Source organism: Salmo salar, chromosome ssa04 (genome assembly GCF_905237065.1).
Source record: "Salmo salar chromosome ssa04, Ssal_v3.1, whole genome shotgun sequence".
Classification (NCBI taxonomy): Eukaryota; Metazoa; Chordata; class Actinopteri; order Salmoniformes; family Salmonidae; genus Salmo; species Salmo salar.
The window spans coordinates 73,692,359-73,710,621 of NC_059445.1; the positions used below are offsets into that span (position 1 = coordinate 73,692,359).

General features: G+C 41.2%; 1 long non-coding RNA gene across 1 annotated transcript in view; it reads right to left on the reverse strand.

Moving 5' to 3' along the window:
• The window catches only part of LOC123742495 (uncharacterized), a 47,764-nt gene that overhangs the window by 16,550 nt on the left and 12,951 nt on the right, over positions 1-18,263 (reverse strand). The window contains exon 2 of the long non-coding RNA XR_006769674.1: positions 7,128-7,253. This is a non-coding gene — a long non-coding RNA (uncharacterized lncRNA). The remainder of the gene's footprint in view (positions 1-7,127; positions 7,254-18,263) is intronic.

An 18,263-nucleotide genomic window follows, 5' to 3' on the forward strand; every position in this document is an offset into this window, starting at 1 on the left:
CACTTTTGGGGGGTTTCAGTGCATGTAAAAGGCAACATCAAAACATAGATAATTTTTTTTGCATACTGTGTCTATCATACAGTCAAATTGTATTGAGAAAACAATCAAATTAAGAAATGCAAATGGTTTATAGCCTAAATAGTGATTGATGATAAGAGCCTTTCGAGAATATTTTTTTGTGGAATTCCACCTTCATTTTTTAATTGCTTTATTTAGACAGATTATAAACAGGAGACAGAGAAGGAATGAAAGTGGGACAAGCGGAAGCCGGAATTGGACCCCCGACTTCTGGGGCAGTAAGATGGTCTATTTCATTGGAATTTCATTGAAATGTACTTAATACAAATGTATGCAATGATTTTTTAATTTAATGTGACCAAAACATTTAAGAATAAATACAACTTAATGTTTCTCAAAATGTAAGTATATTTTAATACAGGAATAACCAAAGATAGAGAAAATTGAGTGAGTCTGCTTTTAATCTCCTTGCACTTCCTATCTTGCCATGTGGCTCTGTTTTCACACCATGTTTTTTACATTTTTATGTAGGCCAGTTGAGCCAGTTGAGAACAAGTTCTGATTTACAACTTCAACCTGGCCAAGATAAAGCAAAGCAGTGCGACAAAAACAACACAGAGTTACACATAAACAAACATACAGTTAATAACACAATAGAAAAATGTATGTACAGTGTGTGCAAATGTAGAAGAGTAGGAAGGTAAGGCAGTAAATAGGCCATAGAGGCGAAATAATTACAAATTAGCATTAACACTGGAGTGATAGATGTGCAGATGATGATGTGCAAGTAGAGATACTGGTGTGCAAAAGAGCAAGAGGGTAAGTAATAATATGGGGATGAGGTAGTTGGGTGTGTTGTATACAGATTGGCTGTGTACAGGTACAGTGATCGGTAAACTGCTCTGACAGCTGATGCTTAAAGTTAGAGAGGGAGATATAAGACTCCAGCTTCAGAGATTTTTGCAATTTGTTCCAGTCATTGGCAGCAGAGAACTGGAAGGAAAGGCGGCCAAAGGAAGTGTTGGCTTTGGGGATGACCAGTGAAATATACCTGCTGGAGCGCGTGATACGGGTGGGTGTTGCTATGGTGACCAGTGAGCTGAGATAATGCGGGGCTTTACCTAGCAAAGGGGGTGGCTTGGGCAAGTTGCTGCAGGGGGTGCTGAGATGTTGGCTGGGGTAGGGGTAGCCAGGTGGAAAGCATGGCCAGGCGAAGAAAAATGCTTATTGAAACTATTGATTATCGTAGATTTATCGGTGGTGACAGTGTTTCCTAGCCTAAGTGCAGTGGGCAGCTGGGAGGAGGTGCTCTTATTCTCCATGGACTTCAGTGTCCCAACACTTTTTGGAATTAGTGCTACAGGATGCAAATTTCTGTTTGAAAAAGCTAGCCTTAGCTTTCCTAACTGACTGAGTATATTGGTTCCTGACTTCCCTGAAAAGTTGCATATCGCGGGGGCTATTCGATGCTAATGCAGAACGCCACAGGATGTTTTTGTGCTGGTCAAGGGATGCACGTATGCATGTTTGAAGAAAGAAAAGTGTACTTCTATATAAGTATTAAGCAGCTTGTTGTGCTATTTGGTGTAATGGATCATGATGAACAAATATCAAAACTGTCAGAGGGCCTACTGAGTGGTGCAGTGGTCTAAGGCACTGCAGTGCAGTGCTAGAGGCGTCACTACAGACCCGGGTTTGATCCCAGGCTGTGTCAGAGCCGGCCGTGACCGGGAGACCCATGAGGCAGCGCACAATTGGCCCAGCGTCATCAGGGTTAGTGGAGGGTTTGCCCGACTGGGATTTCCTTGTCCCGCTCTAGCGATTTCTTGTGGTGGGCCAGGCACCTGCAAGCTGATTTCAGTCGCCAGCTAGACGGTGTTTCCTCTGACACATTTGTGCGGCTGGCTTCCGGGTTAAGCAAGCAGTGTGGCTTGGCAGGGTCGTGTTTTGGAGGACGCATGGCTCTCGACCGTCGCCTCTCCCGAGTCCGTAGGTGTCACACCCTGATCTGTTTCACCTGTCCTTGTTATTGTCTCCGCCCCCGCCATGTGTCAGTTGTTTTCCCCAGTGTATTTATCCCAGTGTATTTATCCCTGTGTTTCCTGTCTCTCTGCGCCAGTTCGTCTTGTATGTTTCCAAGTCAACCAGCATTTCTCCTGTCTCCTGCTTTTTTCATTCTCCTTTTTCTAGTCCTCCCGGTTTTGACCCTTGCCTGTTTCTGGACTATGTACCTGACCATTCTGCCTGTCTTGACCACGAGCCTGTCTGCCACTCTGTACCTCCTGAACTCTGATCTGGTTTTGGCCTTTTTGCCTGTCCACGACCACTCTCTTGCCTACCCCTTTGGATAAATAAACATTGTAAGACTCCAACCATCTGCCTCCTGTGTCTGCATCTGCGTCTCGCCTTGTGCCTTGATAGTAGGGGAGTTGCATCGACGGGACACGACTGTAACTACCAATAGGATATCACGAAAAAGGAGTACAACATCAAAAAAATGTCAGACAAAATTATGTTCTATGATGAGACCACTCATTCCCACATTTCAAACTTTTATTGGTCAAGGTAAATACAGCTACTGGATTCTGGACTCCCTAACGGGCAGACCCGAAGAGATGAACAAGGTTGTCAGGTCTAGCTATAATTTCTAGGCCAATGACTACTCAAAACCTGTCCACAAGGCCTGAAAACTATCCCTGAAAAAATATATTCAATACAAGAGGAGTTGCCGCATTTAGCCAATAAACCCTTTTTCCATAACGTTATCGAGCAAATTAAGGAATCTCAATTTAACTTCTAATGACCTAAGAAGAAAAATGTGGTTTTCCATCAAATAAATAATTATTAATAATAAAGGAATTAGAATATTTCGCAAGAGAAAACATAATTCACCCTTATTAAACTCCCCAAAAAACATGTTAGGCTATATTGTGCCATTATTAAGTGCCAGATGTTAAGACTACAAACCGTTATAAATGGCCTATTTGCGAGATTGACTTATCATTTCAATAGGCATAGGCTAGGCCTACTGACATGTGGGTTTATGATTGTAATTCAACTTTGCCATGGTTTGGTTAGATAGATGCAGGTAGCCTACAGCCCCTGATAGGCCTACATCTAATTTCAGATGTAACGTCAGCCAAGGCAAGATGTAAAATGAACGACTTAGCAGCTCGTTTAGTTCAAATTGACAGACTAATTTATTCAAAATATATGAACAACGAGGTGATTTCGAGGTAAGAAGTGGTTCGTTGCCTACAGTAGCCTGCTGGAATAGGCTACTGAGGGTGGAGTCATAATTTCAATCACTGAATTAAATATTAAAATATGGATATGAACTGAATAGGCATATACTTATCAACAAAAGCCAGTGTTTTTTTTAACCTGTAGCCTAATCTGACGGACTGTTACCTTCAATCTAATGCCTTCTAATTTTTTTAATTGTATTTATTATGGATCCCCATTCACAACACACTGTGTGCCCTCAGGCCCCTACTCCACCACTACATGACTAAATCCATGTGTATGTATAGTGCGTATGTTATCGAGTGTGTGTGTGTGTGTGTGTGTGTGTGTGTGTGTGTGTGTGTGTGTGTGTGTGTGTGTGTGTGTGTGTGTGTGTGTGTGTGTGTGTGTGTGTGTGTGTGTGTGTGTGTGTGTGTGTGTGTGTGTATGCATGTGTCTGTGCCAATGTTTGTTGCGCTTCACGGTCCCTGCTGTTCCATAAGGTGTTTTTGTATCTGTTTTTTAAATCAAATTTTACTGCTTGTGTCAGTTACTTGAAATGGAATAGACTTCCATGTAGTCATGGCTCTATGTAGTACTGTGCACCTCCCATAGTTCTGTTCTGGACTTGGGAACTGTGAAGAGACCTCTGGTGGCATGTCTTGTGGGGTATGCATGGGTGTCCAAGCTGTGTACCAGTAGTTTAAACAGACAGACATTCAACATGACATTCAACATGTCAATACCTCTCATTAATAAAAGTAGTGATGAAGTCAATCTCTCCTCCACTTTCAGCCAGGAGAGATTGACATGCATATTATTAATATTAATAATAACAGCTGATCGACAATTGCAATAGAACTGTGACCATGATCACAATTGATAACTTCCAATTTCATTAACTAAAGATGGCCATTAATAATTGCATAATAACACAAGGCTACAACAATAAATTGAAGTTATAGGATATTTATTAACCCATACAATTCTAAGCCAGGGTAGGGGGGTTCTACTAAGCTATATAAAAATGTTTTAACAAGGTCATACCAAGGACAATTTTGCCATTTGATTTAGAATTTGAAGACCCCTTGAAGTATCAAAAAAATGTATACAAATATTTGTATTAAACATATTTTTGGCCTTACTGCTGTTAGCCCATACAAACACATTGAATAACAAATTCACTAGGTTCTACTAAGCTACAGTGCCTTCGGAAAGTATTCAGACCCCTTGAAGTTTTCCACATTTTGTTACGTTACAACTGTATTAAAATAAAAAAAACAAATACCTTACATATTCAGACCGAGACTCGAAATTGAGCTCAGGTGCATGCTGTTTCCATTGATCACCTTTGAGATGTTTCTACAACTTGATTTGAGTCCACCTGTTGTAAATTCAATTGATTGGACACGATTTGGAAAGGCTCACATCTGTCTATATAAGGTCACACAGTTGACAGCGCATGTCAGAGAAAAAAAACAAACCATGAGGTCGAAGGAATTGTCCGTAGAGCTCCAAGACAGGATTGTGTCGAGGCACAGATCTGGGGAAGGGAACCAAAAAATGTCTGCAGCATTGAAGGTCCCCAAGAACACAGTGGTCTCTATCATTCTTAAATGAAAGAAGTTTGGAACCACCAAGAGTCTTCCTAGAGCTGGCCGCCCGGCCAAATTGAGAAATCGGGGGAGAAGGGCCTTGGTCAGGGAGGTGAACAGGAACCAGATGGTCACTCTGACAGAGCTCCAGAGTTCCCCTGTGGAGATGGGAGAACCTTCCAGAAGGACAACCATCTATGCAGCACTCCATCAATCAGGCCTTTATGGTAGTGGCCAGATAAAAGGCAGATGACAGCCTGCTTGGAGTTTGCCAAAAGGCACCTAAAGGACTCTCAGACTATGATAAATGAGATTCTCTGGTATGATGAAACCAAGATTGAACTCTTTGACCGGAATGCCAAGCATCACATCTGGAAGAAGCTTGTCACCATCCTTACGGTGAAGCATGGTGGTGGCAGCATCATGCTGTGGGGATGTTTTTCAGCAGCAGGGACTGGGAGACTAGTCACGATTGAGGGAAAGATGAACGGCACAAAGTACAGAGAGATCCTTGATGAAAACCTGCTCCAGAGCGCTCAGGACCTCAGACTGGGGTGAAGGTTCATCTTCCAACAGGACAACGACCCTAAGCACACAGCCACGACAACGCAGGAGTGGCTTCGGGACAAGTCTCTGAATGTCCTTGGGTGGACCAGCCAGAGCCCGGACTTGAACCCGATTGAACGTCTCTGGAGAAACCTAAAAATAGCTGTGCAGCGACACTCCCCATCCAACCTGACAGATCTTGAGAGGATCTGCAGAGAAGAATGGGAGAAACTCCCAAAATACAGGTGTGCAAAGCTTGTAGCGTCATACCCAAGAAGACTCAAGGCTGTAATCACTGCCAAAGGTGCTTCAACAAAGTACTGAGTAAAGGGCCTGAATACTTATGTTTTTTATTTTTAATACATTTGCAAAAATGTCTAAAAAACTTTTTGCTTTGCCATTAGGGGGTATTGTGTGTAGATTGATGAGGGGAAAAAACTATTTCAACCATTTTAGAAAAAGCCTGTAACGTAACAAAATGTGGAAAACGTCAAGGGGTCTGAATACTTTCCAAATGCACTGTATATGGAATTGTTTTAAGAAGGTCATACCAATGATTATTTTGCTATTTGATTTTTAAGACCCCTTGAAGTATAAAAAAATATATTTTATAAACATTTTTATTTCACCTTACTGCTATTAGCCCATACAAATTAATTGAATAACAGATTCACTACAGAGAACATATATTCCCCCCCAAAAAATCTAAAGGAGGTTTGTTCTGTAGTGTCTGTGGTCAATTAAATAGAACTGTGACCATGATCAAAATTGATAACTTTGAATTTCATTAACTAAACATGGCCATTAATAATTGCCATTAATAACACAAGGCTACAACAACAATAAACTGAAGTTAAAGGCTATTTTTTATATCCATTTGCCAGCTCCAGGTAGGCTACACAAGTGGCAGGCCCCATCCACATCGATGGGGCAGCAGTGGAGCGGGTCGAGAGCTTCAAGTTCCTCGGTATCCAAATCACTAAGGACTCAAAATGGTCCACACACACGAGCAGTCGTGAAGAAGGCACCTCTTCCCCCTCAGGAGGTTGAAAAAGTTTGGCATGAGCCCTCAAAATCCTCAAAAAGTTCTAAAGCTGTACCATTGAGAGCATCTTGACTGGCTGCATCACCACTTGGTATGACAACAGCACCGCCCTCGATCGCATGGAGCTACAAAGGGTGGTGAAGACAGCCCAGTGCATCACTGGGGCCGAGCTCCCTGCCATCAGAACCTCTATATCAGGCGGCGTGAAAGGAAGGCCCGGAAAAAAAAAGAAATCGCTAAAGACTCCAACCACCCAAGCCATAGTAAACTGTTTCTCTGCTTCCGCATGGAAAGCGGTACATCAAGATGTGACAAGGCATTCGTTATTGAGAGACGCAAGCCTCTTCAAAGCTATCACATATGCCATGCTTTGAAGTAGACAACATCTCCTTTTGTTTTCTGAGCTCTTCACACTTTCCATTGAAAAAACAATAGATTGTAGATAGAGGAACATTTCTCAGTGGTGTTACACAACAAGCAAAAGATACAGCAAGTTTCCATTGCGTAACCGTCTGGAAGTTATTGTCCATTATGGCTTCTCAGTTGCTGTTCAAAAATATGTTCATTTCAAAAGTATGATTGATTCAATTGTCATTTCTCTGTTCTAGGCTACATCTTGTCAAGGTACTGTAGTACTAACTTGATAATGAATCTTAACTAGGGCTTTGGTTCTTTTTTATTTTGTGGTCCAACCTTACCTAAAGGTGCAAATGGCACCAACACATCAACCAGAGTTACTTGCCAGGCAGCAGCAGAGTCAGGAAATGAAGTTCAGGCATAGAGATACCATTCCATTCTTTGCCCCTTTGATGTGCAGCAGACACCTGGGGGGAGAATACGGAGGATCTGTTGATTAGATGATCACATATTCTGTACACATGTTGATGTTAAGTGCACTGAGGTGCAGGCCTCTCTGATATAGTGGCCGTTCAATAGCTTCAATACTGCAAATCTCTCACTTCTCTGAGCCAAACCTCTGCTGTGATTATCAATGGAAAAAATATCAAAATTGTTTCATGTTGAACATTTTTGATTTGACACCTTGGTTTATATTTAGTAAACCAGACATATTGATAACATATCTACGGAATGCTAAATAACCCATGTAATTATTGGCCTACCACAGTGGTACACTTTAGGGCAGGGTTCATTAGCTAGATTCAGCCGTGGGTCAATTCTTTCTTGAGCGGATGGTCAGGGGGCCCAAACATAATTACAAATAATTTGTGGACTGGAAATTGAGCGCAAGAAGTCCAAAAAGTAATATTTGACTAAAGCATAATCATTTCAAACCTTGCTTACTTTTGTATACGATCACATACACCGAGTGTACAAAACATTCCAAGACAGAGAAGGTGAATCCAGGTGAAAGCTATGATCCCTTATTGATGTCACGTTAAATTCAATTCAAATCAGTGTAGATGAAGTTTAGGATATAGGTTAAAGAAGGATTTTTAAGCCTTGAGACAATTGAGACATGGATTGTGTATGTTTGCCATTCAGAGAGTGAATTGGCAAGACAAAATATTTAAGTGCCTTTGAACGGGGTTTGGTAGTTGGTGCCAGGAACGGTCCACTACCGAAAGGACATCCAACCAACTTGACACAACTGTGGGAAGCCTTGGAGTCAACATAGGCCAGCATCCCTGTGGAACGCTATCGACCCTTTGTAGAGTCCATGCCCCGACGAATTGAGGCTGTTCTGAGGGCAAAAGGGGGTGCGACGCAATATTAGGAAGGTGTTCCTAATGTTTTGTTCACTCAGTGTATATCTCTCTATTATGCGTGGGAATACTTTAGAATAGATTTCCCAAATTAAAACCACTTGGAGCTGATATGCTGGTGTTTTTAGTCTTTCATGTCCAACAATTTACCAAAACACATAGACAAAATTTGCTCAGAAAACTTGGGGGCCAAATAAAATCACCTGTGGGTCAAATTAAAGACCACGGGCTGCCAGTTGGGGAACCCTGCTTTTAGGGGGCTGATGCACCTGCGAGTCATATTGGGAAAAAGAAATTGGGCGATTGCAGCAATACTTTTGTTCCCACGAGAAAGCTTGTTCTATACTGGCAGCAGGTGCCTCTGAGCATACATACATGATTATCAGCACAGATCGCTCCACTACTGAGAAACTGTCTGTTACCCATCTTACTACATTTCCTTGGACTACAGTGTATGGCAGCTAGATAAAGATCAGTCTCACACTTACAACAAAACAAGACAACACAAGCAGGCGTGACTGTGGAGTGACTCAAGGCTCAACTGTTTGCATGTGTGTACGCGTATGCGAGAACAGCTTTGACCACAGTCAAGCCTAGACATTTTTTGTACCTTCTAGCAAAGTTCAGACAGGAAACACACATCTTTTTTTTCCCCCTATAATGCCAACTTCTGTGACGCTAAACTGACGAAAACCAAAGGCTTTCAAAGTACCCCTTTCATATTGTTTCAGCTTATCTGTGACATCACTAATGTTGTGCGCCAGGACAACCAATATTGGACAATGGGGATTTCAAAAAGACGAGAAGTACAGAAAATAATTGAATTTCCTACTAACTACTTATTGTATTATGTGTCACCCCGTCTCTAAATAACATTTCCAATAATTTATATAAATTATGTTTTACTTAGAAGAGTGGAGACAAACAATCCCATCTTCAAAAACGTCAGTTAACATATTACATTATTGCCCATACCCACTGGGCAAAAACAGCTTGACTCAACGTTGTTTCCACATCCTTTCAACCCAAAAATGTAATATGATGATGTTGAATCAACATGAAAAACTGAATGGATATGAAAAAAAGTCATCAATGCAAGGGAGTGGTCGAAATTTACACAATTGTTACCTGGAGGAAAATCGGGAGGGTCATGCTTTTACAATTTAAGTCAGGGGGAGGGTTTAGTATTTTTTTATTTAGTCCAGGGGAGGGTCATGTAATCAATTAAATGTCATATTGCTCAGGGTTTGAGAATTAGTTGATTATTATATCTCAATGTGTGCCTGATGCTGCCCCTCATCCATGATTCTCTGCTGGGGGCGCAATATCAAGTGTGTCTAGAATGGTCTCAATCGAATGATCAATAGCCTATACTTAAGCAATAAGGCAGGAGTGAGTGTGGTATATGGCCAATATACCACGGCTGAGGGCTGTTCTTATGCACGACGCAACACAAAGTGCCTGGATACAGCCCTTAGCTGTGGTATATTGGCCATATACTACAAACCCCTGAGGTGCCTTACTGCTATTATAAACTGGTTGCCAACGTAATTAGAACGTAAAAATACATGTTCTGTCTGATATACCACGGCTTTCAGCCAATCAACATTCAGGGTTCGAACCACCCAGTTTATAATATAGGCTATAGGCCTAGGAAGAACATGATCGGAGAAGCACAGGGCAAAGCTATATTTCCAAGACAATGTACTTTCTTCCCGAGTTTTTGCACTGCTGGGATGGTGTACACTACCGGTCAAAAGTTTGGACACCTACTCATTCAAGGGTTTTTCTTTATTTTTAAAATGTTTTACATTTTAGAATATTAGTGTTAACATCAAAACTATAAAATAACACATATGGAATCATGTAGTAACCAAAAAGTGTTAAACAAATCAAAATATATTTTATATTTCACATTCTCTTCAAATATCCACCCTTTGCCTTGATGACAGCTTTGCACACTCTTGGAATTCTTTCAACCAGCTTCACATGAAATGCTTCTCCAACAGTTTTGAAGGAGTTCACACATATGTTGAGAACTTGTTGACTGCTTTTCTTTCACTCTGCTGTCCAACTAATCCCAAACCATCTGAATTTGGTTGAGGTCGGGGGATTGTGGAGGACAGGTCATCTGATGCAACTCTCCATCACTCTCCTTCTTGGTAAAATAGCCCTTACACAGCCTAGTGGGACTAAGCCCAAACCAGATGGGATGGCGTATCACTGCAGAATGCTGTGGTAGCCATGCTGGTTAAGTGTGCCTTGAATTCTAAATAAATCACAGACAGTGTCACCAGCAAATCTCCCCCACACCATAACACCTCCTCCTCCATGCTTTACGGTGGGAAATACACATGCGGAGATCATCCGTACACCCACACCCGGTTGGAACCAAAAATCGCCAATTTGTACTCCAGGCAAAAGGACAAATTTCCACTGGTCTAATGTCCATTGTTCGTGTTTCTTGGCCCAAGTAAGTTTCTTCTTCTTATTGGTGTCCTTTAGTAGTGGTTTCTTTGCAGCAATTCGACGATGAAGGCCTGATTCACACAGTCTCCTCTGAACAGTTGATGTTGAGATCTGTCTGTTACTTGAACTCTGTGAAGCATTTATTTGGGCTGCAATTTCTGAGGCTGATAACTCTAATGAACTTTTCCTCTGCAGCAGAGGTAACTCTGGGTCTTCCATTCCTGTGGCGATCCTCATGAGAGCCAGTTTCATCATAGCGCTTTATGGTTTTTGCAACTGCACAAGAAACTTAAAAGTTCTTGAAATTTTCCGTATTGACTGACCTTCATGTCTTAAAGTAATGATGGACTGTTGTTTCTCTTTGCTTATTTGAGCTGTTCTTGCCATAATATGGACTTGGTCTTTTACCAATTAGGGCTATCTTCTGTATACCACACCTACCTTGTCACAACACAACTGTTTGGCTCAAACGCATTAAGAAGGAAAGAAATTCCACAAATGAACTTTTAAGAAGGCACACCTGTTAATTGAAATGCATTCCAGGTGACTACCTCATGAAGCTGGTTGAGAGAATGCCAAGAGTGTGCAAAGCTGTCATCAAGGCAAAAGGTGGCTATTTGAAGAATCTCAAATAAAATATATTTTGATTTGTTTAACACTTTTTTGGTTACTACATGATTCCATGTGTTATTTCATAGTTTTGATGTCTTCACTATTATTCTACAATGTAGAAAATAGTAAAAATAAAGAAAAACCTTTGAATGAGTAGGTGTTCTAAAACTTTTGACCGGTAGTGTATATAAAACCAGGCTAGACTGCATAACACACTGCAATGGATAGGCTATCCCAATCCAAAAATACTGTATCTGTGCGTGTGGACTGGGCCTACTGATGTCCTGTTCAGTTTGAGAAGGCGATCGCAAAAATGAGGAGGACCGGAGGAAAGCTTGCTACTCTTATAATTGATTTTAATAAAAACAATATGTTTCGTGTCCCATAATAAAGCAATTGATCAGCATTATTGACCTCACAATAAGCCATATTTGAGTAATTTACATAACTTACATTACTAGGAAGCGGCACCCGTGGAGATGGACAGTGCAAGGGTAATTCGAGAAGGCCTAACTCATTTTAACAGTCTTCATTTTAATTTGACTTTAGGTTACTAACAACAAGAGGGCTTTGTGTTGTATTCTATTTCTCCCTATTCAAGAAATATGAGGTAGGCCTACCTATTTGACAGACTAAATTATAGCCTACTATCCATAGACTTTGCCAGCCAATTCCATCAGTCACCATGCACTCCTTAAATATCTCAGTAGAATATATTTTTTTTTTTTTGGCCAAGCCAAAGGGCTTGGTGTATTAAGTTAAAACCAGGGCTCGAATTGAGAGGGTATTGTGAGATTATGTGAGAATATTGTGGCTTCTGTTAAAGAAAATGGCTAAAAGCATAGGCCTACCCATTGTTAACTTAAGATCTTGAAAGAAAATGTAATGGACCTGATTATATAATGACTCTTTAGTCATAATGACTCTTTAGTCATAATGACTCTTTAGTCATAATGACTCTTTAGTCATAATGACTCTTTAGTCATAATGACTCTTTAGTCATAATGCTTTATGCTATAAACTAGCTGTAAAATGCCAGGGAAAGACGTGACTCCTATGCATATGGGATATTATGTGACAATTTATTTCTTGCTATAGATTTTCAAGTAGTTTTAAGTCAAAACTGTAACTCAGCCACTCAGAAACATTCACTGTCTTCTTGGTAAGACGCTCCAGTGTTTTGTGTTTTAGGTTATTGTCCTGCTGAAAGGTGAATTCATTTCCCAGGGTCTGGTGGAAAGCAGATTGAACCAGGTTTCCCTCTAGGACTTTACCTGTGCTTAGTTCCATTATGTTTCTTTTTTATCCTGAAAAACTCCCCAGTCCTTAACGCTTAGAAGCATACCCATAACATGATGCAGCCACCACTATGCTTGAAAATATAGAGAGTGGCACTCAGTAATGGGTTGTATTGGATTTGCCCAAATGTAACACTTTGTATTCAGGAAAAAAAGTGAATTGCTGTGCCGCATTTCTTTGCAGTATTACTCAGGTGCCTTGTTTCTCCGATCACAGCCGTTAAACTGTTTTAAAGTCACCATTGGCCTCCTGGTGAAATCCCTTAGCGGCTTCTTTCCTCTCCGGCAACTGAGTTAGGAAGGACGCCTGTCTCTTTGTAATGACTGGGTTTATTGATACAACATCCAAAGTGTAATTAATAACTTCACCATGCTCAATGGGATATTCAATGTCTGCTTTTTTACCAATATGTACCCTTCTTTGCGAGGAATTGGAAAAACCTCCCTGGTCTTTGTGGTTGAATCTGTGTTTGAAATTCACTGCTCGACTTAGGAACTTTACAGATAATTGTGTGTGTGGTGTACAGAGATGAGGTAGTCATAACAAATAATGATAAACACTATTGTTGCACACAGAGTGGGTCCATGCAACTTATTATGTTACTTGTTCAGCACATTTTTTACTCCTCAACTTATTTAGGCTTCACCATAACAAAGGGGTTGAATACTTATTGACTCAAGACGTTTCGGCTTTTTCATTTTTTATTAATTTGTAAAATGTTTGAAAAACATAATTCCTCTTTGACATTATGGGGTATTGTGTGCAGGCTAGCGACAACAAAAATATACATTTAATACATTTTAAACTCAGGCTGTAACACAACAAAATGTGTAAAAAGTCAAGGGGTGTGAGCACTTTCTGAAGGCACAGTAGATTCATGCAGTGCTTTTATTATATTTGAGATATTTTCACCCCTACTCTTGTCTGTGGTGGTCTGCGAATCCACAACCTTCTGGCTACTTTGCCATGTAATGCTTACAAAATGAAGAACAGTTTCTAAAACTGCATATCTAAGGCTCTGGTCTGTCCAAAAAATGAGGGTAAACATAGGCATGTTCTCTGCTATCCACTTTGTTTTAATAATTATTTTCATTTGGTAAATCAATTAACTTCACATTAGCTGACAACTCAACCAAATGTAAATCAAAACTAAATGTTGAACTGACAACTGTGCCCAATGGGCAGTTTATTGAGGGTAGAAGGTCTTTGGAAAGGGACTATTTGAGTAGTAGCAGGAACATGGGGGAAAGCCTGGTCTCACTGACTAGACGTAATATAGTAAACGTAAACACTGCAATTAGTATGATATGTTACGTTTGGTATGGGTACAAAAGACAGATAGTTACTTAAGGCAAAAATGAAAGTAAAATTGTTGGTTGGGGTGGATGGGTGGGCGTATAGCAACCCAAAGATTGTGAGTTCAAATCTCATGGACAACTTTAGCGTTTTAGCAACTTTTCAACTACTTAATACTTTTTAGCTACTATAATGCGAACGTCTAGGAACCCAAAGGTTGTGAGTTTGAAACGTACTACTTTAGGCACTTTGCAACTACTTAGCATATTAGCTAACCCTGACCCTTTAAGCTAACCCTTCCCCTATCCCTAGCCATTTTAGCTAACCCTTTCCCTAACCCTAACCTTAAAACCTTTTAAACTAACTCCTAATATTAACATAAGCCAGCTAGCGAACATTAGCCACCAAGCTAACATTAGCCACTTAGCCACCTAGCTAGAATTCGTAACATATCATACGTTAGCAAATAAGTAACATATTGTATGATTTGCAAATTCGTAACATATGTCACAAATTGTAATTTGTAACAAATTGTAATTTGTAACATGTCATACAAAATGGTTGATGGACATCCATAAAATAATACATATCATACGAAACTTAAGATATCACACTAAAGCACAGATTGAAATTTACTGGGGGGAGGGGAGGTCCAAAATAGGGGAGGGTTGTCAAACTCTTAATTTTGCGTTTGGGAGGTTGTGGGGTAATTTGGGGGTCACAGGAGAGGGTAGTGCGTTTTTTCCCTAGTTTACATTTGCTCTTCTGCTCGTATTTTCCCTATAAACAATGGCTTGGATTACTTTTTTGAAAGTTTAATATATATATATATATATATATATATACATATATATACACATACACACACACACACACAGTTGAAGTCATAAGTTTACATACACTTAGGTTGGACTCATTAAAACTCGTTTTTCAACCACTCCACAAATTTCTTGTTAACAATTATAGTTTTGGCAAGTTGGTTAGGACATCTACTTTGTGCATGACACAAGTCATTTTTCCAGCAATTGTTTACACACAGATTATTTAATTTATAATTCACTGTACCACAATTCCAGTGGGTCAGAAGTTTACATACACTAAGTTGACTGTGCCTTTAAACAGCTTGGGAAATTCCTGAAAATGATGTCATGGCTCTAGAAGCTTCGGACAGGCTAATTGACATAATTTGAGTCAATTGGAGGTGTACCTGTGGATGTATTTCAAGGCCTACCTTCAAACTCAGTGCCTCTTTGCTTGACATCATGGGAAAATCAAAAGAAATCAGCCAAGACCTCTGAAAAAAAATTGTACACCTCCACAAGTCTGGTTCATCCTTGGGAGCAATTTCCAAATGCCTGAAGGTACCACATTCATCTGTACAAACAATAGTACGCAAGTATAAACACCATGGGACCACGCAACCATCATACCGCTCAGGAAGGGGTCGTGTTCTGTCTCCTAGAGATGAACATACTTTGGTGCGAAAAGTGCAAATCAATCCCAGAACAACAGCAAAGGACCCTGTGAAGATGCTGGAGGAAACAGGTACTAAAGTATTTATATCCATAGTAAAACAAGTCCTATATCGACATAACCTGAAAAGCCGCTCAGCAAGGAAGAAGCCACTGCTCCAAAATCGTCATAAAAATGCCAGAATACGGTTTGCAACAGCACATGGGGACAAAGATCGTACTTTTTGGAGAAATGTCCTCTGGTCTGATGAAACAAAAATAGAACTGTTTGGCCATAATGACCATCGTTATGTTTGGAAGAAAAGGGGAGGCTTGCAAGCCGAAGAACACCATTCCAACTGTGAAGCACAGGGGTGGCAGCATCATGTTGTGGGGGTGCTTTGCTGCAGGAGGGACTGGTGCACTTCACAAAATAGATGGCATCATGAGGAAGGAAAACTATGTGGATATATTGAAGCAACATCTCAAGACATCAGTCAGGAAGTTAAAGGTTGGTCGCAAATCGGTCTTCCAAATGGACAATGACCCCAAGCATACTTCCAAAGTTGTGGCAAAATGGCTTAAGGACAACAAAGTCAAGGTATTGGAGTGGTCATCACAAAGCCCTGACCACAATCCTATTGAAATTTGTGGGCAGAACTGAAAAAGTGTGTGCGAGCAAGGAGGCCTACAATCCTGACTCAGTTACACCAGCTCTGTCAGGAGGAATGGGCCAAAATTCACCCAACCTATTGTGGGAAGCTTGTGGAAGGCTCTCCAATCGTTTGGGCTATCCGAAAACATTTGACCCAAGTTAAGCAATTTAAAGGCAATGCTACAAAATACTCATTGAGTGTATGTAAACTTCTGACCCACTGGGAATGTGATGAAATAAATAAAAGCTGAAATAAATAATTCTCTACTATTATTCTGACATTTCACATTCTTAAAATAAAGTGGTGATCCTAACTGACCTAAAACAGGGAATTTTTACTAGGATTAAAATGTCAGAAATTGTGAAAAACTGAGTTTAAATGTATTTGGCTAAGGTGTATGTAAACTTTAACTGTATATATAAATAAATGGAAGAGAAACATAGGCCAAACCCGGAGAGATGGAGATATGCCGGTGGAATGCTATATACATATTGCGTTCCATTTATTTTTAATTCCAGCCCCCGTCCCCGCAGGAGGCCTTTTGCCTTTTGGCAGGCCATCATTGTAAAGAAGTATTTGTTCTTAACTGACTTGCCTAGTTAAATAAAGGATAAATTTTAAACAAAATGTAAATGGCCAGTATACTACGGCTAAGGGCTGTATCCAGGCACTCTGCATTGCGTCGCGCTTAAGAACAGCCCTTAGCCGTGGTATATTGGCCATATACCACACCTCCTCATGCTTATATATATATATATACTGCTCAAAAAAATAAAGGGAACACTAAAATAACACATCCTAGATCTGAATTAATGAAATAATCTTATTAAATACTTTTTTCTTTACATAGTTGAATGTGCTGACAACAAAATCACACAAAAATAATCAATGGAAATCCAATTTATCAACCCATGGAGGTCTAGATTTGGAGTCACACTCAAAATTAAAGTGGAAAACCACACTACAGGCTGATCCAACTTTGATGTAATGTCTTTAAAACAAGTCAAAATGAGGCTCAGTAGTGTGTGTGGCCTCCACGTGCCTGTATGACCTCCCTACATCGCCTGGGCATGCTCCTGATGAGGTGGCGGATGGTCTCCTGGGGGATCTCCTCCCAGACCTGGACTAAAGCATCCGCCAACTCCTGGACAGTCTGTGGTGCAACGTGACGTTGGTGGATGGAGCGAGACATGATGTCCCAGATGTGCTCAATTGGATTCAGGTCTGGGGAACGGGCGGGCCAATCCATAGCATCAATGCCTTCCTCTTGCAGGAACTGCTGACACACTCCAGCCACATGAGGTCTAGCATTGTCTTGCATTAGGAGGAACCCAGGGCCAACCGCACCAGCATATGGTCTCACAAGGGGTCTGAGGATCTCATCTCGGTACCTAATGGCAGTCAGGCTACCTCTGGCGAGCACATGGAGGGCTGTGCGGCCCCCCAAAGAAATGCCACCCCACACTATGACTGACCCACCGCCAAACCGGTCATGCTGGAGGATGTTGCAGGCAGCAGAACGTTCTCCACGGCGTCTCCAGACTGTCACGTCTGTCACATGTGCTCAGTGTGAACCTGCTTTCATCTGTGAAGAGCACAGGGCGCCAGTGGCGAATTTGCCAATCTTGGTGTTCTCTGGCAAATGCCAAACGTCCTGCACGGTGTTGGGCTGTAAGCACAACCCCCACCTGTGGGCGTCGGGCCCTCATACCACCCTCATGGAGTCTGTTTCTGACCGTTTGAGCAGACACATGCACATTTGTGGCCTGCTGGAGGTCATTTTGCAGGGCTCTGGCAGTGCTCCTCCTGCTCCTCCTTGCACAAAGGCGGAGGTAGCGGTCCTGCTGCTGGGTTGTTGCCATTCTACGGCCTCCTCCACGTCTCCTGATGTACTGGCCTGTCTCCTGGTAGCGCCTCCATGCTCTGGACACTACGCTGACAGACACAGCAAACGTTCTTGCCACAGTTCGCATTGACGTACCATCCTGGATGAGCTGCATTACCTGAGCCACTTGTGTGGGTTGTAGACTCCGTCTCATGCTACCACTAGAGTGAAAGCACCGCCAGCATTCAAAAGTGACCAAAACATCACAGCCAGGAAGCATAGGAACTGAGAAGTGGTCTGTGGTTACCACCTGCAGAACCACTCCTTTATTGGGGGTGTCTTGCTAATTGCCTATAATTTCCACCTGTTGTCTATTCCATTTGCACAACAGCATGTGACATTTATTGTCAATCAGTGTTGCTTCCTAAGTGGACAGTTTGATTTCACAGAAGTGTGATTGACTTGGAGTTACATTGTGTTGTTTAAGTATTCCCTTTATTTT